At 34.4% G+C, this 23,697-nt stretch overlaps 1 protein-coding gene and 1 pseudogene across 1 annotated transcript in view; both read left to right on the plus strand.

The window, feature by feature from the left end:
* The window catches only part of CHSY3 (chondroitin sulfate synthase 3), a 276,977-nt gene that overhangs the window by 52,828 nt on the left and 200,452 nt on the right, over positions 1–23,697 (plus strand). The gene's annotated exons all lie outside the window — the stretch shown is intronic.
* On the plus strand, positions 17,645–17,762 carry LOC115831931 (annotated as a pseudogene).

Here is a 23,697-nt window from a genome sequence, read left to right on the forward strand (position 1 = left end):
TTTACTGTGATATTGAAATATTTGATGACAATCTCATCATTTGGAAATCATTACTTCCTTGCCTCTCATGCCTTCAGGAGCTATTAGGTTCTTCCTTTATCCCCAGTACTCTAAAATTTCATGATTTATGTCTAGGCGCTGTAGGTTCATATTAATTTCAATGTAAATACTTTTGTCCTTCAAATCTGGGTTTCATTTTTTTCTGTTATTTCCTTGATTTTTTCTTCCTCTCCAACTTCATTCTTATTCTTTCTTTTCCAAAGTAAATCCCAATTGGCCATATCTTTAACTTACTATGTTGGTCCTCTCTCTGTTTGATCTTTACTTTCATATTTTTCTTCTTCTGAGGTTTATATCTTGGCTAATGTTTTCAACTTTATGTTCTAAACCTTCTATTAATTTTTTAAAATGTGATTTTTTAAAACTTCTAAATATTTTTAATGTTCTCTGATTGCTTCTTTTCAGAGCATCCAGTTATTTTTATGAATGTGATACTCTTCTTGAATATTAGAATGTTATTAGTTTGTGTGTTTGACTTTTCTTTGCTATCTCGAATTATCAATTTTTCCTCTTCTTTCCTTGGGAATCTGTTGATTCTTGGTTTTCTGCTCATATTTGAGTGAAAGGCTTGGTTGATTATTCTAATTATGCAATGTGGATTTCTTCTACTGGTATATAACTAGACCTGATTCCAGTTGGGCCTTTCTTGGGAGTAGGGCATCTGACAGGGAACTATGTGTAGGAAGGATATGAGTGCATTTAAAATTATTCCTTGCATTGGATGGGCAGGGAAGCTGCTGTCAAATGATTGACCCCAAGCCTGCATTAGAAAGCCCTCCAGGTCACTTAAACATTTTTGTAACTTCTGTACTTTTGTTGAACTACTTTTGTTATCCATTAAATATCACTTTACTGCTGGTTCCTTGTTCAGGGAAATCTCACTTATCAACAAGATAAGAGACAATTATTTTCAACCTACAAAGCAGAATAAAAAACAAACCAAAAAAATCACTATAATCCCAAATCTCTGTCACGAAGACATTAAAGTATGAGCTTGATTCCTTATCTTTTATACAGGACTTTATCTACTCTAGCTTTTTCCTGTTTTTCTAACAAAGTTGCTTTCTTGTTTTTTGTTTTGTTTTGTTTTTGTTTGTTTGTTTTAGTTTTTTTTGTTTTGTTTTCCCCAGTAAAAAAGGAGAATAAAAAAGAAAAAGAAACGAGGTATCGTTAGAAGTAGGTGATCTTCTGGAGATCAAAAGGAAATGGAGGATGGAACCATAGCAATATGAATAATAAGCCATGTAATCTCCAAATTAAACTATGTTCAATGCCTTCTTCTTAAAAATATTCTATTTTTTTAAGAAATGGGGTCTTGCTCTGTTACCCAGCCTGGAGTGCAGCAATGTGATCACAGATCACTGAAGTCTCAAACTCCTGAGTTCAAGCAATCTTCCTACCTCATCCTCCTGAGTAGCTGAGACTACAGGCACATGCCACCATGTCTGGCTATTTATTTATTTGCTTATTTTTTCCAGGTGGGGTCTCACTTGCCCAGGCTTGTCTCAAACTCCTGGCCTCAAGTGATCCTCTTGTTTCAGCTACCCAAAGTGCTGGGATTATAGGAATTAGCCAGTGTGCCTGGCAGATGCAGATGTCTTCTTTGTAAGAAGATAGAGAAGCAATTATTTTTAGAAAGAGATTATTTTTGAATGCCATAAATTGGTAAATATTAATCCCTAAAAGAATAAAATATAGGACTCAGTATTTCCTTATTAGCCTAAATAAATGACATGTTAATCTAGTTTGTTAGCTAAACATGGCAAACTCTACTATTCATTCAAATTTCAACTTGAATCTTGCCCTTCTTAATGAAGTCTTCTTGGATGAATCCCAAGTGAATATGCTGTCTTTAGTGAATTTGCATATTCATATATTTATTTTTCCTTCTCTTATGATAATTAACGTATTTCGCATTTACTAGTTACTGCTAGACATTAATCTTGTCCTGAATAAGATTTGAATTTTCATTTATCTTTCTTCATTTTTAGATACTTTTGCCTAGTATATATGTAAATAATATTGGTTAGATGACTAGAGAGATGATCTCGTCATCATATTCCAGTAGTAATTTGTTACATACTTTCTAAGCAAAAATCTTTGCCCATATATCCAGAATGTTGTTTTTTGATGCTTTCATATTTCCTATAACTACCTATGGGATTGTAGTTTGTAGTTTGATTTATGATTTGCATCTTGAAATTTGGATGTTATGAATAAAAAATTTGAAAACAAGGACTCTCTTCCCTATTTTCTTCACTTTCATATTTATTCAGTAGAGCAGAGATTCTTAATTTGCATGTAAAAATATAAGACATGTTAATTTCAATATTGTTAAATAGGGAGGAATAACAATAAACATATATTTATGATCTGGAATAGTTGAGTTTATTGTTATTCAGTTTGAATATGCAGCTAAAGAAGCAAGATTATAAATAAGTGGTTTCCATAGATAGCATGTTTAGACTTATTTGCATTAAGATTTCTATGTCATCAGCATAGGAAAGATGCTGAGAGCTATAATAAATTTGAAATTTTTTTCCGATTACAGTTTTTACTTTGCATGTTCATTTTATTACAGTTTAAGGTACTGTTTTCTTTTTCCTTTTATTGAAAGTGATGCGTATCTTTTTTTTACTTGTTAACAACACTTTAAAATTTCTCTGATATCATACTTGATTATTGCATTGCCATGAAGTTAAGTGGTGTTTAGTGTTTAAGCATATTTGATACTGAAAATATTTTCAGACAAACCTTAGAAAATTCCTAATCCAAAGGAATCTGAATGGACTAAGTTAGTTTTATGACAAGAGATGATGATTTAATGAAGTTAGAAGGCTTTTCTGGGACCCCATCAGTAGAGTTTTCCCTCCCTTAAGAAAGCTTCTTTCCATTCCCAGCACACTTAGCACATCTTCCTATCAAGGTCCTGATGCTCTTTGTGGGCTTTACAGGATTCCTTCTCTCCCTGTTTGACGTTGTCCACAGAAGGACTGGTAGAGTTTGGCATGTAGCAGACATTCACTTAACGTGGTTGAATGAATAAAGATTGAGCTTATAAAGTTTGGAAGATCTTTGAAGGTTTTTGGCCAAAAATGACATGGTGAATACAGTGTCTCCAAAATATTTATTTCCTGATACTCTTTAAAATGGTCATTGAGGTTGGGATTTTGTCACTGGGTATACTTTTTAATAAATAACTTTAAGGATTAATGTGTTTTCTTGTGAAATGACTTGGGAAATAGAAGTTTTTATCATTTAAAAAAGACAGCTGCAGTATGATGAGCCAGTCATCATACTACATTTTGGTCATTTTACTTAAATACATAAGAAAATGGAAATTACAAAAAAGATTATTAAACTCCAACTTTGATTTTAATTAGATTTATTTGTTTTAAAGTTTTAAGACTCTCAATGTAATAATCTCTGATAATTTGGTAAATATGAAACTTTGTATCAGCATCTTTTTAGTAAATCATTTGTTTTATATATGAAATATTTTTTAAAAAAATAATGCATGCCATTGTTTAAAAAGTAAACTAGTTTTTATTTTTCATGCAATATTAACAGATTTTTATGAAACATTTTATATGTACCCTACTCATAGCATAAATAAGAAAGGGCGTTATAAAAGACTGCCCTTGTAATTATTTTACTTTGTGCCTAGTGTTCGTAGTTATCAAATTATAATTTATTTTCCAAGTTACTCTGAATGCCGTGTCCACCAGTGGATATGATCAAACCAGTAGACAATTTCCGCAGTATGTTCTGAGTTGAAATTCTTCCCAGAGTGACTTGAATTGGAATGTTTGGTTGATTGCGGCAAGTCTGACTTGCTTTTCACCATAAATGGTACAGACATGAGTTTTCAGAAAACGGGCAATGGAAATTACAGCTAATGCATGGAATACACCAAAAGGGGTAATTGCTTCCTTCCTTCACTCTTTAAATTCAGTATTTCTGACATTGCTAACGTTGCTCAAAATGCTTACTTTTCTAATTGCAACATATAAAGTCAGTAAAAGCAGGGAAGGTATGTAACAGTGATAAAAAGGGTTTGAATTGAGACAGAATAAAATGTGTGTTCATATTGGCCTGTTATTTCTTAAAATAGTTTTATGTGAAATAGCAATATACAGAGAATTATTCCTCAAACTGTGTAAACTTTTCAAATTGAACTCTCATTTGAGAAAAATAGTTTAGACCACTTACTGCCCCCTTTTAAGAAATGATAATCAGTGATGATCATCCCTTTATTTTATATCTGGGCATACTGTACACAGTATGCACTTAGCCCTAGAAGTTTTTCTCTGATACCCAAAAGTCCTAAACTGCTCCAGGCTTTCCACACCTTTTGTTTCTGATTTTAAACACTACCTCAGATAACCCCTTCTCTGATCACACATTTTTTTTTTCTTTGAGCATAATTATTCAACGATTCCCTCCTTTTCTCTCCATTAGCCTCTTTCTTCCTTTCTGATCCAGGATAGTTCACAATTTCAGTAACCTTTAAGCATTAATTTGTTTATGAAATTACAACCTGACATAAACTTGTGCAACAGCTGTACTTTTTTCCCTCTAGTCAATCAACTTTTTAAAAAAACTTTCAATAACTATTTCAGATCTTCTGTATTCTCATGCATTTTATTACTCACCTCATTTTCTACAGGTGACTCTGCTCCTTCCATCCAGAAGAAAATAAAAGTCATTTGGGAACTCTCATATTCTCTCAGCCCAAACCAGGAAACTATCCATATTTGCAGCCAATCTTTCAACTTTGTCCCTAAGTTACATACATAACAGGGGTCCTACTCATCTCATACCAATCCCTGCTTCTAGGTTTTGTTTCCTGTATCCCCAACCCTCTGAGAAAATTTTCATTATGAATTATTTTCTCTTCTCTTCTGTACCAACTATTGCATCTCAAAAGAATCATTCCAGTCAAGACTCAGAGTCAACACCACTATGGCTGAACACATAACTTTCAGCATCAAGCCTTGCCTTTTCTTCTCTAATCTCAGCAAATGGTACCACCACCAAGCCAATTGAACAGAAACCTGAGTCATTCCTGAGATCTCCTCCTCTCTCCCTGAATTCAATCTGTCCCCAAATCTTGTTGCTATTGCCTCCTCAGTATCTCCTTTAAATCCGCTTGTTTTCTTCTCTCCTCTTAACACCCTCATCTAGGCTGGCATCATCTGTTTCCAGAGACACTACACAAACTTCCTAATGCATCAAGATTGTTCTCTGATTTGCAGCTGTATTTATCTTTTCTGATTGTAAATATGACCTGTCACTGCCCTGCTTAAAACTATTTAGTTGTTTCCCATAAAACACAATATAAAGACCACACTCCTTTCTGTAGCCCATGAGATCCTACATGGTCTGACACCTGTATGCTTTTGCAGCTCTGTCTCATGCTCCCTGCCCTCTGCTCTCCAACCACAACAGCCTTCTCTAGTCAAGCAAAGAAATCCTGCTTCCTCCTCTTTGATGGTGACATCAAGTCTCTGGACTCTGGCTTTTTTTGTACATATTAACTTGATGGCTGAATTCCAGCTTCAAGGGTTGGATTCAAATGATAACTCCAGCAGAAAGAGCAGAATTATCATCCAGAAGAGCCAGTTGACTGTATGTGAGGTTAGAACACATGGGTTATGATGTAGGCTGCACCTGTCTTTGGTATTGATAGCCCATTCTGGAACAGCCAATTTGGGGGTCTTTGTGGGTTATGTTTTACATTCTGCTTCTGGTGTTCTAGTAACTTCAAGGTGGTTGCTGGGAGCCTCAAAGGTAGCTGCCAGGGTTTCAGCTCCAGTGGTAAAGCCAGAATGATGAGAATTGACTGTAACTTGTAATTGGTCTAGCAAAACTATGGTGGAATGGGGAAAAAGGTCCTCTATACTGAGCCTAGATCTAGAATGCTGTTGATTATTGAAGAGAGATGTGTACACCATTTTATTTCCCAGGCTTGGAAAGTGGTTAATAACTATTACAGATACGTTACATCTCTATAGTCTTTTGATGTTTAGGAAACTATTTTCATCTACTGCCTTGGTTGATAGCTTAATTGATTGTTAGGGTAGGCATGACAAACATTTTTCAATTTCTTTTTGTATAAATGAAGAAGCTAAGAGTAGGGTTATGACTTGCCCACGACACTTGAGTGTCAGAGTCCAGCATGAGCAGCTCCTTGTTCTGATTTCTGTGCTTCCCCTCATGGGACTGGTATAACATTTAACACTATTCTGGTCACGGTGTGTACTATTAACATATGAGTGAAGTGTGATGCAGTGGGAAAATGACTAGCAGATGACATGGTGGAGTCAGTTTTCAGCTGCTTTTCACAGTGCAGCCCTCTATTCAGCAGTTAAATCGACCTATTTTTAGTTATGTTTGGGACAAAGCCCAGAGCTGTACTTTACAGAGTCTACAACCTCCTGTTGGGTGTTATTGCCCTTAGTCATCATTTGAATGTTTCTTATGTCATCTGACTCAGAAAGTCCACGTTTTCATTTTCTTCCACAGAATTGGTTTGGCTAATCTTGGGTCCTATATAATGTCAGGATTTTTTTTTCCTTTAAGAGTTTGAAAAAACCCCAGGGATGTGTGTGGGCATGTGTGTGCATATATGTATCTATGTATATGTGTATATGTGTATGTGTGTACGTGTATCTATATGTATGTATATCTGTATGTGTGTGCACATGTCCTATAATTCACTTGGGATAATAAATTTCTGAATCATGGTAGTGCTCACTTTCTCCATCCTCACTGTTCAGGATGGTATATGCCAGTCAGAAACAGATACAATGGGCAACCTCTCCCTCAAGCCCACCTCATGGGCATCAAGGAAGTCTGTGCTGGATGAGAGTGGAATAATGGTTTGCCTCCTTACTCTGGGGCCAGGATTTTATGTGGCTGGAAGTTGTTTTTAGAGAAGAAACTCTGATGTACTTTCTGGCTGTGTGATCCTAGACTAACTGACTGAAGGTCTGATTTGACCCTGAATACCCAAGGATACACCTGCTCTTATATACAAATATGTGAGGAAGAGAAGGTGTATCCCTGGGTAAGGTGGAATTCCCACTCCTACTGCCCTAGCATCTTCTGTTTCATCACTTGGGCTCTACCTAGCCTGGGAGGGAGAAGATGAAGAGAAGAGGGTAATTATAAATACCCTCCAGGAAGGAGAAGAGGGTAATTATAATTTTTCCAGAAGCTAGGGGCTAACACAGCCCAAGTGTGCATTCAGATATAGGACTCCAGTAGCTCTCAATCCATCCCTGTCAATGTTATGTGCCTCTCTTCTATTTGGGATTCCCAGCTGGAAAACAATGCGCAGTCCTATCTCGTCTTATTTTAACAGCCACTCTTTAACAGTCTAGGATTGAATTATTCAGGACAATTTTCCCCCTGTGTATATAGCAAATAGTATGTAGAGAATCTTAATCACTTTAGAAATAACCTTAATTACTGTCATAAGGCTGGTTATTAGTAATTTTGGTGTGTTTAAAATTCAAATTAGTATAAAGAGTTTTTATTCCTCACTGTACAAACTCTGGAGCTATGAAGCTGCTCACAGTGTAAATCTTTTCTTTTCCCCCACTTTTAGAGCTATGACTGAAAACACAAAGGGTTCTTGATTTTTTCATTCCCCATCTGTTTTCTGTCATTCAAATACCAGTACATTATTTGAAATATATTTAATCTGCAGCCACAGTACATAGATTGAATCGTGTAACTTTTCATGTTGACCAATTTAAACTTTACTTTTGATTGAAAAACATTTTCAAGTGCCTCATGACATCAGTTGGAATTTTCTTGGTTTGTGTGTCAGTGAGGATTTGGATTCACGAGTTTTCCTTCCAGGGGGAAGAGGCAAAGAGGTTAAATGGTGTGGGTGCATGTTATTTTGTGGAAAGAGCTCCGAATTGGGTGGTAGAAATCTGGTTTTCAGGTCAGCTTCTGGGAAACACTGCCATTTGACGTTGGGGCAGTGATGTTACCTCTTTAGAACTGAGATTTGCCATCTGGAAAATTGGCAGAAGTTGCCTAGATATATTCTACCTTGCCAGCTTTGAAATCTGTGACACCATCATGTGTTCTTTGATTTTATTGCAGAATTTCCAAATTACATTTCCGTATAATACAGTATGATGTGGAGCTGATCAAAAGTTTGCTTTAACTGTCAGTCCTGGTGGTTAAATAAATATTGTACATAGTTCACTTTATGGACTCGTCAATTCTAGTTATTATATGCTATTTTGGTGCTGCAGTGCACCTTGAGGTTACTCCATTTAGATACACTGTCTAATCCAATGCTTCTGTGAGTCATTAAAGAAAGGTTTTCATCGTACCTTTTGTTGAAACGAGATAATTGACAGGTTTCAGAAAGGAACCTGGAATCGTGGGGAGGTTACTAATTTCTAACATATAATTGATAAAGGGTAATTGTCTTTTCACATTTGTCAAACTTTTTTTCAGTAATTATTCTTTGCAGCAATAGGAAAGAAATTGTAGAGATGTCTCAGTTAAGGTCACCAGAGATTTTATTTTATATTACAGAATACTGGTTCATCAGCTATTTGCCCATTGATAAACTTGTTGGTATAAAAACATTCCAGTTAGTGAGACCAGAGCCTTAAATTCTTGTTTTAAAAGCTGTTACATGAGGAGTAGTTGACTGAATAACTCTTCTCATACTCCACAGATTCTGGATTCTGTCCATCAGAGACATATTTTGGTGAGGGGAGCTCTGTACACACATGCAAAGATGTAAAGCTCCATCCTAACTTTTCTGACAACATGCTTTATTCCAGGTGATAGTCTGTATTTGTATTATAGGCTGTTAGAGAAAAAGCACCTTTAAAGTATTAGAAATACCAAATGATTTGAGAACAGCTGTTGAAATGTCAAGGAATGTTTGTGTAGTGGAAGCAAAAGTATGGAGTATTTTTCTTCTGTTTAATCTGTTGATCCAAATAAATTCATCTTTGGAAACTATCCAGTGTCTTGTGCATAACAGGAACTCAGTAAGTAATTGACAAGTGAAAATAAGGCCGCATTTCTCAATGCACAGCTCAGCAGGTAGGTCCTGCATTGTGTAAAATTTGCTGCACTGCACAAGTGTGAACCTGGGGTCTCTAACTACTTGCCAGATAACCGTTATCTCACTGAGCATTTGAGCACTCATCTGAAAATGGGGGCAATGTAAGATCCATGTCATAAGGCTGTTATGAGCATTAAATTAGATAATATGATGTTAATAAAATGATAAAATTTTTAATGAAAAATAAGTAAATAACGAATACCTTTATTTGTATCTCATAACATCTTGGAGGTATGAAAATCGAAAGATTGCCAAGACCTACTCATCAAATCACAGTTTGGAGTTTATAGACCTCTACAAATTTGGCAGATATTCTTTACATGGAACTTTTGCAGCTCCATTAAAAGTTCTGCTTTTATCAGTGTCTGCTCGAGGGAAAGACTCTTACCTACTGTTCATGTATCAGTTTTCCTAAAGTGGGTTTAGTTCTTGCCTTGAAAAGGGAATGAAAAAAGTCACTAGGAAGTAACAGTAAGAAGGGAACCAATGCCTGACTTTATTTTATTTCTTGATGACCAAGTTGTCCCTCCTACAGTACAGATACTATAAGTAACTTTATACTTAAGGTCAAAGTACTCCTTGTGTAGAGTCTCAACGTGTCTAGTGTTACCTGTGTCTAAAGCAATTTAAGAAGGCCATCATAAGCGATTTGACCATCTTCTATTTATATAACCGATTTAGAGTGGCAGAGTTGTAACAGAAAAAGATACTCAAAATCCAAACCCCTTGTTTGACATCAGAATTCACTCCTTAACTGGCTTCAGTATCTTCCTAAAATAAAAATAATGTACCTATCTTATAGGCTCTATAGTTTAATGTGCCCATGCCACATTTATATAGGGTAAGAAAGACTTTGAAGGAGGAAAGATGGAATTAGTTAATGGAGAGCCTTTTTACATCTCTTAAGAGTCAACATTTGATACAAAAGGGATCAAGTCATGTAAATAAGGACTATTTTCAAATGATTATACTTGATGAAAAGTCTTATGTGGAATACCATTTTAGATATGTCTATGTATATGCTTATCTTGTTTACTTTTAAATATCATTTTAAGAGAATTAAACACACTTATTTCTGTAAAATTGAAAAGTCATTTCTAACAGTTCTTTTTCCTGCTAAATATGGCATTTATTTAAAAGATCTAATATTTACCAGTCACTGCTATGTGGTTCTCTGAAAACCCTCCTAATTATCTGTGAAAGCCAAATGTGATCTGAGCTTTCTTGGCAAAAGGGTATTGACTTTCATTAAGACCAAATTGCAGTACAGACCTTTAAGCCTTTATCTGCATCTCATTAATTGGCATGTGATTTGGGAGAGTGGCTATTAATTATACAGAAGACGGTGAGTGAGTAGAAAGGATCATTCAAAGGCAAACTATGCTTAAACCTGACCATGTCCACAGACATTATATACTTCATCTGGCAGTCATTCGTTTTCCTAAGTGTTTGAAATCAGCCATAGTAAGGGTTTTTAAATGGCACATCTAGAAATAACATTAGTGTCTAGGTTTTTACAATTTAATTTACTGGTAAGTCATTTTTATTAAACTTGCATGAATTTTTGGTTGAAGTGGCAATAAGAGAGTATACATAATATGATAAGCTACACATCCATTTTTAATAATACAATCTCTCTTCCCCAGACAATGAACTATGGTAGTGTAGTCTTCGAAAAATCCACTAAGTTAAAATTAAGTTTTCAAGTTAAAATAAAGATACAAAAAGAGACAATCCTCATACCTATCTTTAAGATGTCAGCAGGTAGATTGTGCCTTGTTAAATATATACTGTTGCGGAATCTAAATTATTCTTTCAATTCCATTAGAGTGATATCTCATAATATACTTCGATAAATCTACACATAAGAATAGACCAAAATGAACTTGCAATTAACTTTATGTGAATTCCCTGTTTTCCATTTTATCTGTGTAGCTAACATTTTTTAAATTTGAACATATATTTTCAAGTTGTCTCTTTTTACAGATGAACACTTAAATCCATCTAATTGTTGCATTGAAAAATCTTGATCATTCAATATTAAATTTATTTTTATTAATGTAATTCAGCAAACATATATTGAATGTTGAGTACAAAATGCGTTGTTCTACATTAAACCACTTAGATGGGGAAGTTGAAACTTGGTACTCTAACATTTAACTTGGGAGAAACACAGTAGAGGATATTGATTCCACTGATGATGTGAACAGTGTTTAGTCATCTCATCTGACTGGTTTCTCACTAGTTCCTTATGAATTTTGCTGTAACTGTAAAGGACAGGTGTTTCTCACACTTTGATGGGTCAGAAGCAAATGGGAACCAACAGTTTTGAATGAAGGTTTTTATTAAATGGTAAGCATACCATTACAAGATCTCCCAGCAAATAGGCCAATGTGTGTTTAAAACACTTTTCTTCTTAAGATTATCCAGGCTCAAGGCAGTGTTTCCCAAAGTGCAGGCCACCAGTAGTCTACCTGCATCTGAAATATGTGGGGGTATTTGTTAATGCAGATTTCTTGGCTCCACTCCACAGTTAACTGAGTCAGAATCTATGGAAGTGGAGCCTGGGAATCTGTATGTAACACATTCCTTGGGGGAATTCTTAATCACTGACTTATTTTTCTGACGTTTTAGCTAGAATGGTTAATTTATGTGAAAAATGCTTATGCTTAATGGATATCACATTATAGTTAAGTTAGTGTTGTTATGTATTGGTATATATTTTACAGCATTACTGTATCTTTCAAAAGAAATATCTGTGGATCAATGGAAGTAAATTGATGCTGGTATGACAGATCCTTTCCTATTTTCCTATAAAATGATACTTCAAAAAATTTACTTTACAACTAGACACACACACATGAAGTTAAGAGGTAACATAGCTAGGGTTAAATAAGTTGGTATAAGTTTGAGACCACATTTCTGGAAGCAATGCATATTCCAATATGTTTAAAGTAGTTGATACCACTTCCATTATCAATGTAATGATTTACTCATTAATGTTTAATATTAAGCATTACTTAATGTAATTAAATAGATCATGTTTTATGATGCATATTTTCTTCAACTAAACATTAGCTAATTGTAGTTAAGTCATTTAGTATACTGATTGCATGCTAAACACATTTTCTTGCTTTTTACAGACAATTTGAAATACTGCATGAATATCAGTTATTTGCTTGTGACTGATCTCAAGCCTTTTCATGAAGAATTTAATTCAGTTCTTTTTACACTCTTTACAAAGGATATGTAATTTCAAAGCATATGTAAATGGTTTTGCTAGACTGTTTGAAGAAATGGGTAGAAAAAATACTTTTCTCCCCAATCTTAAATAGGTTTATCTTTAATTTAGTGGTGGAATAATTTTGGTAAGGTTGTTTTAAGTGCCATTTCTACAATAATTGAAGGCTATCCAGAAATAGAAGCTTGAGAAAAATAGTTTAATTAATGCATTTAGGCAGTTTCTTTCTGTTGTATCAAAAAGAAAATAAGGAACTTTTCAACCAAAATACTTGTGAAGCATTATGAACATATTTATTTGTTGAATAAATAAAATGAACTCTGTACTTCTTTCAATTTCTCCAAAATTCCAGGCTATTTCCTGAACTGTGTTCTTGTCACGTGCTGTCCCTGCTTATAAAAGGCCCCCCAAATCTGCAAAGCTGCCTCTTTCTCATTCTTTAGTTCCCCACTTGAAGGAGCTCCTCTCAGATCAGCCTTGCCTTACTACTGCATTTAATGTAGATCTCCAAGTCAGCCTTTTGTTTGCTTCTTTCGTAAGACTTATTGAAATTGTTTTATTTGTCTGTTTACTCATTTCTTTTTTGTTTCCCACTGGGCTGTAAGAAACTTGAGATCAGAGAAAGTGTTTGTCTTGTAAACATTTGCATCACCAGAGCCTAGCAGAATGCCTGGCACATAGTAGGTATTCAACATCTTTATTTGTATGGATGGATGGATGGGCAAAAGGGGGTGGACAGAGGAACAGATTAGATAGGTAGATAGACAGACAGACAGACAGAAAGTGCTTTTGAGTTGAAAATGTTTACACAGAGAGAGATCTTAAATGAAGTGCTAGCATGGAATAATACTTACGTTTGATCAGTGGTAAGGAATACATAAAAGTGTGATCTTATATTTGTCTAAAGCATTTGAATGGAATAATCAGGCTAGAGAATTTTGTGGATTGGGTTGTTTTTCTGAAATGCTGTATTTCACTTACACTGTTGTGTTTAATTTCATTGATATTGTAGATGCAATTTTCTTTGTATAACTGAATAATTTTTCTCATAAAGAAGACATGACTTGTGGGTAAATATGATTAATAATGCTACCAGCTACTCTAGGCTATAAAACTATGCTCCCAGGAGCCATGCCGCGATTTGAATTTGGTAAATGTCCAAACCTGATGATATATGTGATAACATTGGGGAAACATGAGTTACTGTTTATAACTCTAAATTATTATAGTTAAATATCAATATAAATGTCTCTACTATGCCAAATAAATGTAAGGTTATAGCAGGTCTTTTTCATAAGGCTATAATATTAAGGCTTATTATAGTATGTACCTATAAATATATGCTCAGCACATTCCTTGGTGTTCTATTTAAAAATATGTGAAACTATTTAGAAGAAAATAGTATATTTGGAATTCAAAGGACATGTACTGAACAGGATGAGGAGGTTGAAAGTGACAAGTTTTCAGGGTTATTCTGTTATCTCATTTGTAATAAGATGGAAGTAACTCTGCATGTATTTTAATTTTAATAATAATGTAGGGAGTGTACATTTTACCTTTGGTATAATTTTATAGTAAAAGATAGTAGATATTCAATAAATTAATTAGTCAAAATATAGTAAGTTATTTTAAGACATGCTGTTTTAAAGATATGAAATAATAATAATAAATATGAGGTTGGTTTCTAATTTTATTTCCATGCACTAATTTTATTAAAATAAATAAAATAATTTAATCTTTATTTAGCTATGTAATTCTTCAATCATTGGCTAATAAAAGACTTTCATCAGAATACTATGTATTGTAAATTTAATTGCTTAGTACATTTTATTACCAGGTGCTGAAGTAGGCAAGTTTTTAAAATTTGTGTCTTCACAGCAACTCTGTAAGTTAGTATCAATACCTCTATTTTACAAATGAGAAAATTGTGATTTAGGGAAGTTACTTGTCTGATGCTATATTGTTAAAAAGTTTCAGGGTCAAGTTTACCTGCTTTCAAACCCCTAATGTGTTATGGTGTATCACATTGCTTATAAAAAATAGCTTTAGCCATGTAAAATAATATTCAGAGACATTATTAATGAGGGCTATATTTTTCATTTAGCCAATCAGCAAGCATTTATAGGGAGTGACCAGGCACTGAACTGAGAACTAGAGATAGTCTAAAATTTGACATGAGACTTGTCTCCAAGGACCTTACTGTTGTAAAGTGAGATCGTTTCTGGTGGCTGTAAATTTCTACACATGCTTGGATTCTACTGGGAATTCAGCTATGCTATTTTATACATCTCTTCATCTGTAGCTAATTCAAAAGTGTGAAAGGGCTGCTTCCCCTAGAGCAATTCTAACTGTGCTTTGTTTAACCAACAATGCACTAAATCATTCTATCAAGAGATAGACTTTCCCTTAAGAATCAGTTTAGAGTTTTGACTGAATTCAGATACGTAACTTGAACAAAAAGAACTTCAGTGTTAACTGTTATTTACAGATTAAGTCAAAATTATTTAGAATGACTTAAAAATTATGACATAACCAGTACCCAAGTTTAAGAACATTGCAAATTATCTCCAGATTTTCCACTCTGTCTAAGTGGACCTTAGGGTTGCAGAAAGATAAAAGATGAAAAATCGTGAGTGAGAGGGGATGACTTGAAGACCCCTAACAGTTATTCCTGGTATGTTTCCCTTCCTGCTTTCTGTTTGTAGTATTCCAGGATGAAGTTATGCAAGCCCAGTTTAGTCCTCTCAGTCAAATATAGATATATGTATGTATATGCTATATATGTCTATACATCCTCTTATTTTTGTACAATCTAAAATTTTTGATGTTAATAGCCTTTTTTTTTCCCTAAGTAAGAGTCTTAATGTCTGTTTTAGGGACTCTCCAAGAAATCTGCATCATGAAAACAGCTACTGGCCTAATCTCTGCAGTGCGTGTGTGTGTGTGTGTGTGTGTGTGTGTGTGTGTGGTCTGTCTTGATGAATATGGGAAAATGCTCTGCGACTGAACCCTTAAGGTTAACTCTCCCACACCCACTCTCCTACTCACAAAGCTTTCAAAACCAGACCTATAATAGGCAAGAAATGAGTGGGGAAACCATCTTTATTTCTTCTCAAATATCCAATTCTGACATATTGCCATCTTGAGTGCTGTCTGTTGTTGCCTGTGTCTTAGTTTTGTGCCTTGCATCTTCTCATGGCTGTCTTCTCTGTTTCATAGGCCTATCTTGCCTCCTCTGCTCTTTTCTCCCATGCACTGCCCTGTCCCTTCTTACTTGATCTTTAGCCCACTGATGGAGTCTTGTGATGAGTCAATCATGCTTTTTCATCTCATGGTGAGTCTTATGCCTTGTGTTGCTCTCATATTGTGATTGTAAGTCTCTCACATGGTGCTCCTGCTCCTCTATCCCGTCAATAACTCTTTCATTAAATTGCTTTTTTGTGAGTTATCTTTTAGCTATGGTGTTTATGAAACCTTTGTGTCATAGATTCTCTCTACACTGATCATGTGTTATTAGGAATGTAGTCCTATCAGCCATGATTGTTGACTCGCATTATATTATTCAGTCCAAGATCATAAGCTTTCCAAAAAGAACATATTCTCATTTTATTTCTTCTAATTTAATTATACTTTTTATGAACAATTTCAGAGAATCTAGAATTCTATCCATAGTCCTAAGTTAGCCACCTCTAACTACATATTCAAATGAACTGAGAAAATTTTGCCTGTTTTTATGTGTCTGAATTATATTCTTGTATGACTAGCTATTTTATGCATATGAAGTTCTTTGTTCATATTCTAATGGATATGAAATGTTTCTTTTTGAATTGTTGCCGTTTTTAAAGATAATTAAGTGCAATTCAGTTTCTTCAGAATTTCAAAATGATTATATACATATTTTCTCTCCCTAATACGCCCCACTGTGAAGTATGATTTGTTACAAATTTGCAGTAGTCTATATTGTCATTTTGTGAAATCTCCTTTCCTCAATTTTTACAGGCATTGCCTTGATTAAAGGCCTCATTACCTCTCCTAGAGGAATGATGAGCTGCATCCTCACAGTCCATCCCTTTACCAAGTGATTGTTTCCACAGTAATCTTCTAAAAAAAGTGTATCATTTTGGAGAAGTCACTTTTAGTCTTATAGTCCTTCAGTGTCTTGACAAAACCCAGACTCCATAGCAACATCTGCCCCTGTTTACTTTCTCAATAGAAATTATCCCACTGTTTATAAACCTCAAACTACTTGTGTTTTCTCCTAGAATGACATGCTATTACACAACCTCATGATTTTTCACAAGTTGGCTCCTAGGTCTGCAATGCTCTTGTTCTGTTTGTCAGTCTCTTGTCTCCCCTGCATTCTTAATAGATTGACCACCTCTGAACTTTCTATAATTGTAAAAATAGCCTATTATCCCAAATAACTGAATATGAAAAGTCATAATTTCATCAAGTCTATTTTGGGTCAAATGAGATTTCCTAGCACATAGCTTATTTCTAATAGCCCGTAATTGGAAGGGATGCCTTTGAGCTGATAAGGCCCTTTACACTGATCTGGTTACATTCCTGCTTGGTCCTCCTGGTGAATCACGTAAAAGGGATGGAATGTGCCAGTCTGGTTGTGCAGATTATCACCATAGAGAGGATAATTCAACTGACCCTTATGTGGGCTTACCCTGACTTGGTGATACTGCGACCTTTAATATGAGTTAGACCAGTCAGAAGAACAATAATTCCAATTGGAATATATAAAATGTGTTTATACTCACCCCTACCCCCAGTGCCCTTAATATAGTTTCTCTTGCTAATCTTTGAAGGAAGATCTAAAACACTGGAATTCTTTGTCTCCGCTGAAGATCAAAAATTAACCATGGTCGAGAAAAAAAAGCAAAAGCCCCTATGTACTTATAGTTCCTCAAGGCTGTCAGGTGTGGTTGGGTTGCTGGTGCTCTCCACAATTCTAGAGGAACTTCATGGCACAGTTGTAAGGGCTGGTGCAGAGAATGAGATTCAGGAGTAGAAAGTTGAGCACAGATTTCCTTTACTGAATGTCAAGGTGGGCAGCACAGCATGTTGAAAATGTCACAGCTGATTTTACAGATTTCAGGACACCATAGAATGTTTTTTATCTGTAGAAAGGATCTAAATTGATTTTTACACTCGAACATATATTATTTGTGTAAGCTATAGTGTAGAGAAGTAGCATTAATCATATTTAAAATCTAAGACTAGTGTTGTATGAAAGGAGAGAAGGTTAGCACTCCCCTTGACAAGGACGGAAGAGGCCCTCGGGCCTGACAACACGCATACACAAAGACAAAAAACCAAACACCGCATGTTCTCACTCATAGGTGGGAATTGAACAATGAGAACACATGGACACAGGAAGGGGAACATCACACACCAGGGCCTGTTGTGGGGTGGGGGGAGGGGTGAGGATAGCATTAGGAGATATACCTAATGTTAAATGAAGAGTTAATGGGTGCAGCATACCAACATGGCACATGTATACATACGTAACAAACCTGCACGTTGTGCACATGTACCCTAAAACTTAAAGTATAATAAAAAAAAATAAATAAAATAAAATCTAAGACTATTAGTTTTGTTACCTCGGATACAATTATAGTAGCATCTACACAGAACTTTAGTTTTCAAACTATATGTAATTATTATTTTAAAATGATTACTTTATAATTTATGATATTACAAAATGACTTATCGTTGACCTTCAATTTCTGAAGGAAGTAGCAAGTTGAAGAACACAAAGCATTGATTGAGAGATGACTGTCGTAATTTTTAATGTTAATATAATATTTTAATACAATAATGAATTATTAGTTACTTCATATGTAACAAAAGCATCTCTGGAAATTTGACTAAGATGGTCAAATATAAAACTTAAATAGAAAGTGCTTAATCTAATGTGATTATTTGGTTTTTTAAATTTTATAAACCATTTTTGACATATATTACAATATGTAATTCTGTGAATATTCAAATAATATTTGATGTGTTCCACGTATTCAGGATAGTCAAGAACCAAGGTAATGGAAAAATTACTTTTAAGCCATCTTTACTATGGAATTTCTGTTTGGTGATGATGATGGTGACAATGATGGCATCATAGTTAAGTGTGAAATTTGAACTCATATTATGGACAAGTCAGTCCTCTTAAGTATTTTGTATAGGGTTGTTGCCTGGATAAAATGAGATAGTTTATGTGGTAGGAGTCATCATTTTTCTCTTTATATGGGCAAGGATGCATGGAGAGTTGAAGTAACTTGTACAGATCAGTAAGTGGTTGTGTTCAGAGTTTCATCTGTTTTGACCACATTCTGTGTTCTTCTGTGTGAAAAATAAATAAAAATAAAATAAAACCAGTCTTATTCAAGAAGATCAGCTGTTTCGCTTTCACTCTACTTGATACAATAGTTGGTTGAAAATGTCTATATCCTTAGATCCCCATAGACCCCACAGATGTGAAAAATGAGTAGTGGAGTTCTCTAAAAGAAGAAATATGTGGTCAATTAGGACCTAGAATCAGTCTTTGGTGAACTGGAAGTTGCCCGGATAGGCAGAAAATTCATAAGGAATCCTAGAACTTGGCCTCAAAGACTATCCATGGCAGTTTAAATAGCTGAATGAACAAAATCTGAGTCCAAAGTGGAGAGCTAAGTTAAAAAGAAACCAGTTAATAAATAGGGATTTGCCCTCCATAACCAATCTCACCTTGATTTCATAGATAATGTCCCAGTAAATGTGCACAGATATTTGCTGTAACAGAGTGTCCATCTAAAAATACAGTGGATTGTCTTAGGACGATAGAATAAAATGTTATAAAGGGAATGACTGAATGAAGGATATCTGGGAACCTTTCCTTTTCTTGAATTTGTATTCCTTTAGGAGTATTTAATACAGAACTTCCTGATTGGAAGACTTATGTATACCTAAAAAGCTCTTCACATTTAATATTATATATTTTTTAAATGGTGGGATTTTTGGCTGTGTAGGAACTGGCTACTCTGGCACTTTTACTCATGATGAAGAAAACTCTAGTAATCCAAAAAACATTTGTTAAAAAGAGAGTTAAATAAAGCACATTGTTTTTCTTATGACAGCGTCTGCCTGGGGGGTGGTTCACTTGAGCAGTTCATACAATATGTCTAATACTTTGCTTTGTTAAGACAAAGCAACTTTCTTGTTTATTACATATAGAGAAGACATATATATATATACATGATATTACTATGTATAAGTTGTTCATTTTTTAAGTTTTGCTTTATTTCAATACTAGCCTAAAATTTTCATTTAATTGAATGTCTACTATGTAAGGCACTTCCTGCTAGGTGTTTTACATTTTATACCTCTAATCTGAAAAATAACCTTATGGTAGAAATTATTAACCTTTCTTTACTTAGAAGAAAGGCAGAGCTCAGATAGTTTTGGGTAAAGGGATGTGTTCCAAAGGTCCAAATGGCATGAAGGCAATCCAAACCTGAATCTCTGTGCCCTGAAGGTCACACACTATTCATTACATCACACTGGCTCCCAAGGACAAAATGAATCCAAAGATAGGTATTTCAAGGATAGGTATATTTTCAATTACTGATTAGCAGCACAATTATAAACCTTAAGCAATCCTTTAAGAACAATGCTTTATTTGGGAACAGATTACTCGGGACTGTCTGTACCCTTGTGAATCCTTGAAACTCACCACTGTGGCAGCTCAAAACAAAGCAGTCTTTTGTACACATAATATATGTGCATTACTTAAGTTGAATGTATATTTGTCTAATGTCACCCAAAGTTAGCTTATCTGTAAGATGGTTTTTAAGATGTAGGAAGATAATAACTAAAATATGCTCATGATTCATTAAAATATACTTTAAAAGAATGAGATGAGCATAGCATTGAATGAGGTATCCCATCTCAATGGTAATTATTTCCCTTGAGTAAATTAAATAGTCTTTTATTTAGGGGAAAATGAAAAAGTAAAAAATATCAAGTTTTATCATGGCCATAAAGCTGTCAAAATAGTAATGGTGAGATTATCTGTACTACAGGTTTAAAGTAAATCTTTTAAGCAAACATGTATGGAAATATTAAGTCATTTTCCTGATTTTGACTTGCTCAGTATGACCATTATAAATATAAGAAGTAAAAAAAAAAAAAAACAACTAATAGCTTACTTCAGAACAACAACAACAAAAATAAACCATAGATGGATTTCTGAGTGGAGATTTTAACAAAGCAGACCTGAAAGAAATCAATCTAAAACTTTCACCAGATCCCCTCAGCAGTTTTTCTTTCTCAGTTTCTCTTGTGCTTCTTTTTCACAATCTTCTGCCTTTCTAGAAAGTAAATGTGTTAATTAATTACTTATACAGGAAGTTTACAATGCTGTAAATTAAATGTTAACATAATGTATTTTTAGGTATTCCTTTAGTTCTGAGCTTAGAGTACTAATTATTTTGTCGGCATTTTGGTTCTATTTTGCTTTAAAAAAAAGGTGGTCACAATTCACTTCCAATATTTATGGTACGTCTTTGATTTCAAAACAGTTTTAACTTATAATATCTAATATAAATGATTCATTTTAGTCATATCTGTTATTTAATATCCAGTATTTTGCCAATACAAATTATGCTAATGAGTTTTTAACAGCTTCATTCATATTTGTCCTTAAGTTGGAGATGTACAAATACATATTTTATATATGTACACATGAGCACTTTAAAATATGTAAATATACAGCTGTTTTGAATGCTCTTACAATTAATACGCAGTTTAACAGAACTTTGAACACCTGCTGCATCTTATGTTCTATACTCCTTACCGTGTGGATACAAAGATGAATTACAAACAGTTCTTGAGATCAAGGACTTTCCAATATATCATATGTATTTTTATGTACAAATCATAATGAAGATAAGCCTATAATGTTGATGGAATGTGTCACTGACAAATGAGTATTTTGCCTTTTCTTTAATAATTTATATAAATTTTCTACAGTGAGTATATCTCAGTTTATCTAAATATATAAAAGTATTTTAATCTACCCAAAAAAGGAAATATATTTGATAATTTATTTTTCCAGATACTTAGCTTCCCAACTGAAACTGTAATTAGTTATTTATACTAAATAATTAAGAAGCCTTAATTAGCATTATACTGTCATTAGAATAATTGGTACTAATTGGCCAGGCGCGGTGGCTCACGCCTGTAATCCCAGCACTTTGGGAGGCCGAGGCAGGCGGATCACGAGGTCAGGAGATTGAGACCATCCTGGCTAACACGGTGAAACCCCCTGTCTACTAAAAATACAAAAAAATTAGCTGGGCGTGGTGGTGGGCGCCTGTAGTCCCAGCTACTCAGGAGGCTGAGGCAGGAGAATGGCGTGAACCTGGGAAGCAGAGCTTGCAATGAGCAGAGATTGCGCCCCTGCACTCCAGCCTGGGTGAGAGAGCGAGACTCCCCGTCTCAAAAAAAAAAAAAAAAAGAAAAGAAAAGAAAAAGAAAAATTGGCACTAATTTATCAGTAACAGTATAATTCAGAAGTTAATCTAATGAAGAAAATATTACATTGAAAAGTTAAAATTGTGAGGTTTAAAAAACTGACAAGATTTGTGGCTTTTTATTTACTAAATATTCATTGTATGATATCATAAAGTATTTAAACTTTTCAACTCATAACAAGTGGTTCAATTAGAGAGTCTGGCCTTCCTTTTTTTTAAAGAGTTTTTTTAGAGTAGTTTTTTTTCACGGTGGAATTGAGATTTCCCATGTATCTCCGACCTCTACAGGAGCATAGCCTCCACATTATCAATATCTCTCACCAAAAGATACATTTGTTACAATTGATGAGCCTAAATTGACACTTCATAATTACCCAAAGTCTGTAATTTACCTTAGGGTTCACTCTCAATGTTGTACATTCTGTGGGTCTGAACAAATGTATAATGACATGTATTCATCATTATTTATTTTACAGAGTACATTATAAATATCTTCTGCACTTGAACTATTCATCCTCTATCCGCCAGTCCCTGGTAACCACTTATCTTTTTACTGTTTCCATAGTTTCTCCTTTTCCAGAATGTTCCATAGTTGGAACCATAAAGTACATAACCTTTTTAGCTTGGTTTTATTCACTTAATAATGTGCATTTAAGATTCCCCTATGTCTTTTAATGGCTTAATAGCTCATTTCTTTTAATGATAGATAACATTTCATTTCCCTGATATATACCTCATTTTATCCGTTCACTAATGAAAGACATCTTGATTGCTTTTAAGTTTTGGCAATTATGAATAAAGCTGCTGTAATCATCATTGTGCAGGTTTTATATGGACATACGTTTTTAACTCTATAGGGTAAATACTACAAAGTGTGATTGCTGGATTGTATGGTAAAAGTATGTTTAGCTTTGTAAAAAATCACCAAACTGTCTTCTTAAGTAGTTATACCATTTTGCACTCATCCCAGCAATAAATGAGAGTTTCTGTTGCACCACATCCTTGCAGAATTTAGTGTTATCAGTGATCTGGATTTTGGTATGCAGTAGTATCTCATTCTTGTTTTAATTTGTATTTCCTAATGACATATAATGTGAAGCATATTTTCACATTTGACATTTCATTCACTTTTATTTCACATTTCAGATGCTTATTTGCCATCTGTCTATCTTCTTTGGTGAAGGATGTGGTGAGGTCTTTGACCCATTTTTGAATCAAGTTGTTTGTGTTCTTATTGTTGTGTCTTAAGTGTTCTTTGTATATTTTAGGTAACAGTTCTTTATCAAATGTGTCCTTTTCAAATATTTTCTCCCAGTATGTGGCTTGTCATCTCATTTTCTTAACATTGCCTTTCACAGAGCATAAATTTTTAAATTTATGGAAGTCCAGCTTATCAATGATTTCTTTTATTGATTGTGTCTCTAGTGTTGTATCTAAAAGGTCATCACCATACCCAAGGTCGTCTAGGTTTTCTCTTATGTTACCATTTGGGAGTTTTGGAGTTTTATGTTTTACATGGAATGCTAGGATTCACATTGAGTTAATTGTGTGAAGAGGATAAGGTCTGTGTCTAGATCCATGTTTTCGTATGTGGATGTCCAGTTTTCTAGTGCCATTTGTTGAAAAAACCATGTTTGCTGTATTGTACTGCCTTTGCTCCTTAGTCAAAGATCAGTCGACTACATTTATGTGGATCTATTTCTGAGCTTTATTTTGTGTTTCATTGATCTATAATATTTGTCTGTTCTGCTGCCAGTACCACACTG

The sequence above is a fragment of the Nomascus leucogenys genome, chromosome 2 (assembly GCF_006542625.1).
Source record: "Nomascus leucogenys isolate Asia chromosome 2, Asia_NLE_v1, whole genome shotgun sequence".
In the NCBI taxonomy this organism is placed as follows: Eukaryota; Metazoa; Chordata; class Mammalia; order Primates; family Hylobatidae; genus Nomascus; species Nomascus leucogenys.